Below are 6,740 nucleotides of genomic sequence, written 5' to 3'. Positions count from 1 at the left end.
TTGAAGAGCAAAGATGTCAGCCTGAGGACTAAGGTGTGCCTGACCCAAGCCATGGTACTTTCAATAACCTCATATGCATGTGAAAGCTGGACAGTGAATAAGGAAGATCATAGAAGAATTGATGCCTTTGAGTTATGGTGTTGAAGGAGAATACTAAAAGTGACATAGACTGCCAAGAGAACTAATAGATCCGTTTTGGAAGAAGTGCAGCCAGAGTGCTCCTTGGAGGACAAGATGGCCAAACTTCATATCTCATACTTTGGACATTTTGTCAGGAATGACCAGACACTGGAGAAGGATATCATGTTTGGTAAGGTGGAGGGTCAGAGAAAAAGAGGAAAACCCCCAATGATGCTACCAAATGACAGCATCGATGGCTCAAGTGTGGCAACAGTAGTGAGGTTATTCCAGTATCAGGCAGTGGTTTGTCCTGCTGTGCATAAGGTCACTATGAGTCGGTATCGACTCGATGGTACTTAACAACAACAACATTTTATGTAACCAATGTGTAAGTTGCCTGTCCCTATCTACCCTGTGTACAGTGGGGATAGCATTGATACTTGATGTGAAGACTCCTTTCATCTCTGTTGGTATTTAGATTTACTTCCTGGTGTGGCACTGTGGGCTAATGCATCAGACTTCAAAGTCATTTGAACTGCAAGGCTGGTGGTTCAAGCTTACAAGCTGCTCCTTGGAAACTCTATACAGGGTCGCTATGGGTCGGAATAGACTCAACAGCACTTAACAACAACAGCAACCTCCATGAGTATAGGTCAGCTCCATCAAATTGTAGCCATTTACCCTTGTTTCCTTTATCAACTTTTTTTTTAATCTTCCTCTAGTAGAGTTCTGTTTACCAAGCCATTGAGGCTAGGTCAAATGGGTACAATCTGCAAGTATGGGTGTTCTTGTGATATTCTGGTACTTTTAATACTCTTCTCTAACACCATAATTCAAGTGCATCAATTCTACAGTTGACCTTCCTTATTCATTGTCCAACTTTCACATGCACATAAGGTGATTGAAAACATCATGACTTGGGTCAGGCACAACTTGGTTCTCAAATTGACAACTTCACTTTTGAACACTTTAAAGAGGTCTTGTGCAGCAAGACTTTACTAATGTAATATGTTTTTTGCTTTTTTGAATGGTACTTCTATGAGTGTTTATTGTGGATCCAAGCAAAAAAAAAAGTTTTTGACCACTTGAAAGTTTTCTCCATATATCATGATGTGATTTATTGGCCCAGAGGTGAGGATTTTTGTTTTCTTTGCATTGAGGTTTAATGCATACTGAAGGCTTAGTCTTTGATCATTCTTAATTAAGTATTTTAAATCCTGTTCACTTCTAGCTAGCAAGGTTTTATCCTCAGCATTACCACCAGATGTTAGTGAGTATTCTTCCAATTTATTTCCACATTATTCTGCATGCAATCCAGATTCTTTGATTATTTACTCAGCCTGCAATAATTTAAAAAATATTGGGAAATGATTCAATTATGGCACATAGTTTTCCTGATTTGAAACACTTCAGTATTCCCTTGTTTTGTTTGAATGACTGCCTCGTGGTCTATGTGTAGGATCTGATGAACACAAAGGCCATAGTTTCCAGCTACTGGTCTTTCTTACACATTTCCAACTTTCACATTCAAATATCAGTAATTATCAATGCATGAGTGACCCTGCTGGTTTTGAAGGTATCATTGACGTAGCTTATATCATCATAGTAACACCCAAGTCACCAGTATCACAAACCAAAAGATGAGTGGTCATAGATTTTATGATTTCAAATGAGTAATTGTTAGTAGGACTGATTGTGATTAGAAAAAAAGTAATTTAGAAAATGTGTAAATAAAGGGAGGATTTGTTGTTGTTATTGTTAGGTGCCATCAAGGCAGTGCTGACTCATAGCAACCCTACACACACACACACACACACACACACACACACACACACACAAAGCAACAAAAAAAAAACCACTGCCCTGTCCTGGACCAACCTCACAATTGTTGACTTGCTTGAGCCCATTGATGATGCACTTTATCAATACATCTGTCTAGGGGTCTTCCTTCTTTTCTCTGATCCTCCACCTTACCAAATATGATATCCTTCTCCAGCAACTGGTCCCTCATGTCAGTATGTCCGAAGTATGAGAGACAAAGTTTGGCCATCCTGGCCTCCAATTAGTGCTCTAGCTGCACTTCTTCCAACACAGATTTGTTTGTTCTTCTGGAATCCCATTGTACTTTCAATATTCTCCTCCAACACCTTAACTCAAAAGCATCAATTCTTCTTTGGTCTTCCTTATTCACTGACTAGCTTTAAAAAGTATATGAGGTTATTGGAAATACCATGGCTTCAGTCAGACACACCTTAATCCTGAAGCTGACATCTTTGCTCTTCAACACTTTATAAAGGTCTTCTGCAGCAGATTTGCCTAATGCAATATGTCATGTGATTTCTTGACTACTGCTTCCATGAGTGTTGATGATTGGTCCAAGAAAAATGAAGTCCTTAACAGTTAATCTTTTCTCTATTGATAAGAATTTTGTTTATTGGTCCAGTGGTGAGTAGTTTTGTTTTCTTTACATTGAGATGCAGTCCATACCAAAGGCTGTGGTCTTTGATCTTGATCAGTAAATATTTTAAGTCCTTTTCACTTTCAGCAAGCAAGGTTGTATCATTGGCATATCGCAGGGTGTTAAATGAGTCTTCTTCCAATCCTGATGCCACATTTTCCTTCATTTAACCCAGCTTCTCAGATAATTTGCTCAACATACATGTTGAATAAGTATGGTGAAAGAATACAACCCTGTCACACACCTTTCTTAATTTTAAACCATTCAGTGTTACCATGTTCTGTTTGAACAATTGTCTCGAAGTCAATGTACAGATTCCTAATGAGCACAATTAAGTATTCCAGAATACTCAGACTTCACAATGTTATCCATAACTTGTCATGATCCACACAATTGAAAGCCTTTGTGTAGTCCATATAGCACAGGTAAATATCTTTCTGGTATTCTCTGCTTTCAGCCAAGATCCACTGGACATCAGCAATGATATCCCTTGCTTCATGCATGTCCTATTCTGAATTCAGCTTGACCCTCTGGAAGTTCTCTGTCACTAGATGCTTGCAGCCATTTCTGTATTTCCTTTAGTAAAACTTTATTCTCATGGTATATCAAAGATATTGTCTGATGGTTTCTGCATACTGTTGAGTCGCATCTCTTTGGAATGTTCACAAATACAGTTCACTTCTAATCAGTTGGCCAGATATTTGTTTTCTAAATTTCTTGGCATAGATGAGTGAGTGCCTCCAGTGTTCCCTCACTTTCTTGAAATATTTCCATTTTTATTACATCAATTCCTAGTGCCTTGTTCTTTGACAATTCCTTCAATGCACCTTGGACTTCTTCCTTCAGTATTACTGGCTATTTATCATATGTTACATCTTGAAACTGTTGATCATCAATTTTTTTTTTTTTTTTGTACAGTGACTCCATGTATTCCTTCCATCTTCTTTTGATGCTTTCTGCATCATTCAATAGTAATTTTCCCAGTGAGTCCTTCAATAATTAAATTTGAGGCTTAAACATTTTCTTCAGGCCCCCCAGCTTGAGAAATAATGAGTGTGTTCTTCCCTTTTGGTTTTCTGACTCCAGATCATTACATATTTCCTTGTAATATTTGACTTTGTCTTCTTGAGCTGACTTTGAAATATTCTGTTCAACTCTTGGACCACCTAATTTCTTCCATTTGCTTTAGCATCTCTGCACTGGAGAGCCAGTTTTAATGTCCCTTCTGACATCCATTTTGATCTTCTCCTTCTTTCTTCTCTTCTGAATGGCTTTTTGCTTTCCTCTTACATGATGTTCTTGATGTCATCCCACAACTCTTTTGTTCTTCAACCTTTAGTGTTTAATGTATCACATCTGTTCTTCAGATCATCACTAAATTCAGGTGGGATATATTTACGGTCATATTTTGGCTCTCATGGATATGTTTTCATTTTTTTCAGCTTCAGTATGATTTTACATATGAGCAATTGCTGGTCTGTTGCACAATCTGCCCCTGGCCTTGTTTTGGCTGATGATATGGAGCTTTTCCACCATTTCTTTCCACAGATGTAGTCAGTTTGATTTCTGTGTATTTTGCCACGTTTGACAAGTGGTTATACTCTGCCACTCACAAGGAGAGATTAAACCCAAGTTGGGGTATTGGGAGATTAGAAAAAAAAGAAAGATACAAAACACAAAATGAAAATAGTAAATTGGAACCAGGTGGGACACAGCACTCTGATGGTGATATTGTGACTCAAACCTAAATTCAGCATGTTTATTATATATCAAAGAAAGTGCTTGGGGCACAGAAAAGAATGCAAAAACATCTGATGTTATTGATGCATGCAGTAAACGGGACTTTTAAAGAAGAATGTAGTTGCTAGGGAAATAGAGATAGGGCAGCTAGATGTTCATGCAGACTAAACTGAAGGCCATGGCTGTGCACAAGGAAACACTTTGCAAATTCCTTGTTCCCTGAGGCAGGCTTTTCCAGTTCCTCAGGGGACAGCCTGACCTGGGAGTAACCCGATTTTCTGGACCACAACTGTTAAGTTGTAATCCTTTGTTTAAACTGCCCCTAAGTCTAAGACCTTCAGTTTAGTTGCTCCAAACATCTCCCCCCTTATTATTTTTAAAATGAATTTGATGAATGTTCAATTGGAGCTAGAAGAGCTGTTGTTGGAGGACTCAGCAGAAAACTATAAAAATAAGCAACAAGATTAACATCAAGACAGTAATACCAATCAAGAGCCAAGCTGTATGGCACAGTATATTAAAAGGATTAAATCCATTGAGTTGATCCAACAGTCTTGGCCACATCCTCAGGGGCCAGGACCTCATTTCCATGGTTTTGTACAGCCATAATCTGTTTTTGAAGTTCTCTTAAATCCAAACTTATATTTGCATCATGTCAAATACCTTTAAGTTGACTTGAAATTTTATTCCACTCCCAATTGGGAGTGTTATTTGGCAATGTAGATATGAGCGATATCTCAATACAGATATGAGAGAATGAGGCATGATATTGACTATCTTCTCTGTATTTAAGTGTTTCAACCTGATTTCCTAGGCCAATTACAGTGGCCCCTAGTGCATTTAATTTTATTTCCAAGTTGTGATCTATGTGCTCTTGGATAGATAAAAATGAGAGGAGTTATTTGCCAAGTAATTTATGGAACTTACTCTGATTGGAGCCCTAGGTGTTGAATTACTAAATTCCAGCCCACCTATAGGCTTCCTGAAACACTCTAAATGGACTTATGCTTTCTTATCAATGACAAAACTTCAAATTCCAAACCCTCTCCAAGCTTTATCATACGTCTTTCTTCTTTCTCACACCACTTTCCTGTATAGAAAACATCCTCTTTTGGAAGCTTCCTTCCCAGTGAAGGTACCAAAAGCCTCAGCCACTCTAAACATCCACACACTCATCACACCAACATGTCTCTTGCTCATTTCCAACAAGCCCAGTCAAACTTTGCTCTGAAACAACAAACCTTCATTTCTCATATCCTAACCCAGCCCATTAATCAGGATGGAACTGGGAACAAAACTGGAACTATCAACACAGGACCCCATTTTCTAAGGCCATAAATTCTAAGATTGGAATGGAGGGGACTGATTGTATGGTCAAGTGCAAATTCAAGATTAAAGATTGGGTGAGGGTTTCATGGTAATTATAACCAATTAGTATCAAAACCTTGGACAGTAGAGCCCTTCATTAGTATACCGAGCATGCATCTTCTTCCCAACCTTCTCCCAAGTATCCATATTTACAGTCCTTTCCTTGAGGAACCAGAGACAGGTCTTCTGTACAAAAATCTAAAAATTGAGCAAGCTGAACATCTTTAACAGTAGTTCCTCAGGCCCTCAATAGGATTTTAAGCATATCAACAAACAACTGGTAGTCCTTTACCCTAAATTTCCCATGTTTTATACCTGGTTGAAAATTCCAATCCACTCCTGCCTTTATATAACTGCACACACCTCAAAGTGTCTCCTTGTCTCTGGCTTAAATGTTTCCCTGCATTCAAGCCCTGTATGGAGAGATTAAACCTGAGTAGGGGTAATGGGAGACTAGAAAAAAAGAAAGACACAAAATGAAAATAGTAAAGTTGAGGCCAGGTGGGACACAGCACTCTGGTGGAGATAGTGTGACTCAGACCTAGATGCAGCAGGTTAATTATATATCACAGGAGGTGCTTGGAGCAAGGAAAAGAATGCAAAAACATCTGGTTTTATGGATGCATGCAGTAAGCAGGACTTTATCAAATGAATGTAGTTGCTAGGGAAACAGAGATAGGGCAGCTAGATGTTTATGCAGACTAAACTAAAGGCTATGGCTGCATACAAGGAAAGACTTTGCAAATTCTTTGTTCCCTGAGGCAGGCATTGCAAGTTCTTCAGGGGACAGCCTGACCAGGGAGCAGCCTGATTTTCTGGATCACAACTGCTTAGTTGCAATCCTTCAGTTAAACTGACCCCAAGTCTGAGACCTTCAGTTTAGTTTCTCCCAACAGCATTCCATCTGGTAAAGTCCATGTATATACTCATGGTTTATGGTTGTCTAAAGAAGGTGTTTTAAATGAACAAATCATTAGTTTTGCAGAATTCTATCATGTGATCTCCAGCATCATTTCTATCACCAAGGCCATATTTTCCAACTACTGATCCCTCT

The sequence above is a fragment of the Chrysochloris asiatica genome, unplaced genomic scaffold (genome assembly GCF_000296735.1).
Source record: "Chrysochloris asiatica unplaced genomic scaffold, ChrAsi1.0 scaffold00456, whole genome shotgun sequence".
Classification (NCBI taxonomy): domain Eukaryota; kingdom Metazoa; phylum Chordata; class Mammalia; order Afrosoricida; family Chrysochloridae; genus Chrysochloris; species Chrysochloris asiatica.
Note: the sequence above shows the minus strand (reverse complement) of the source record.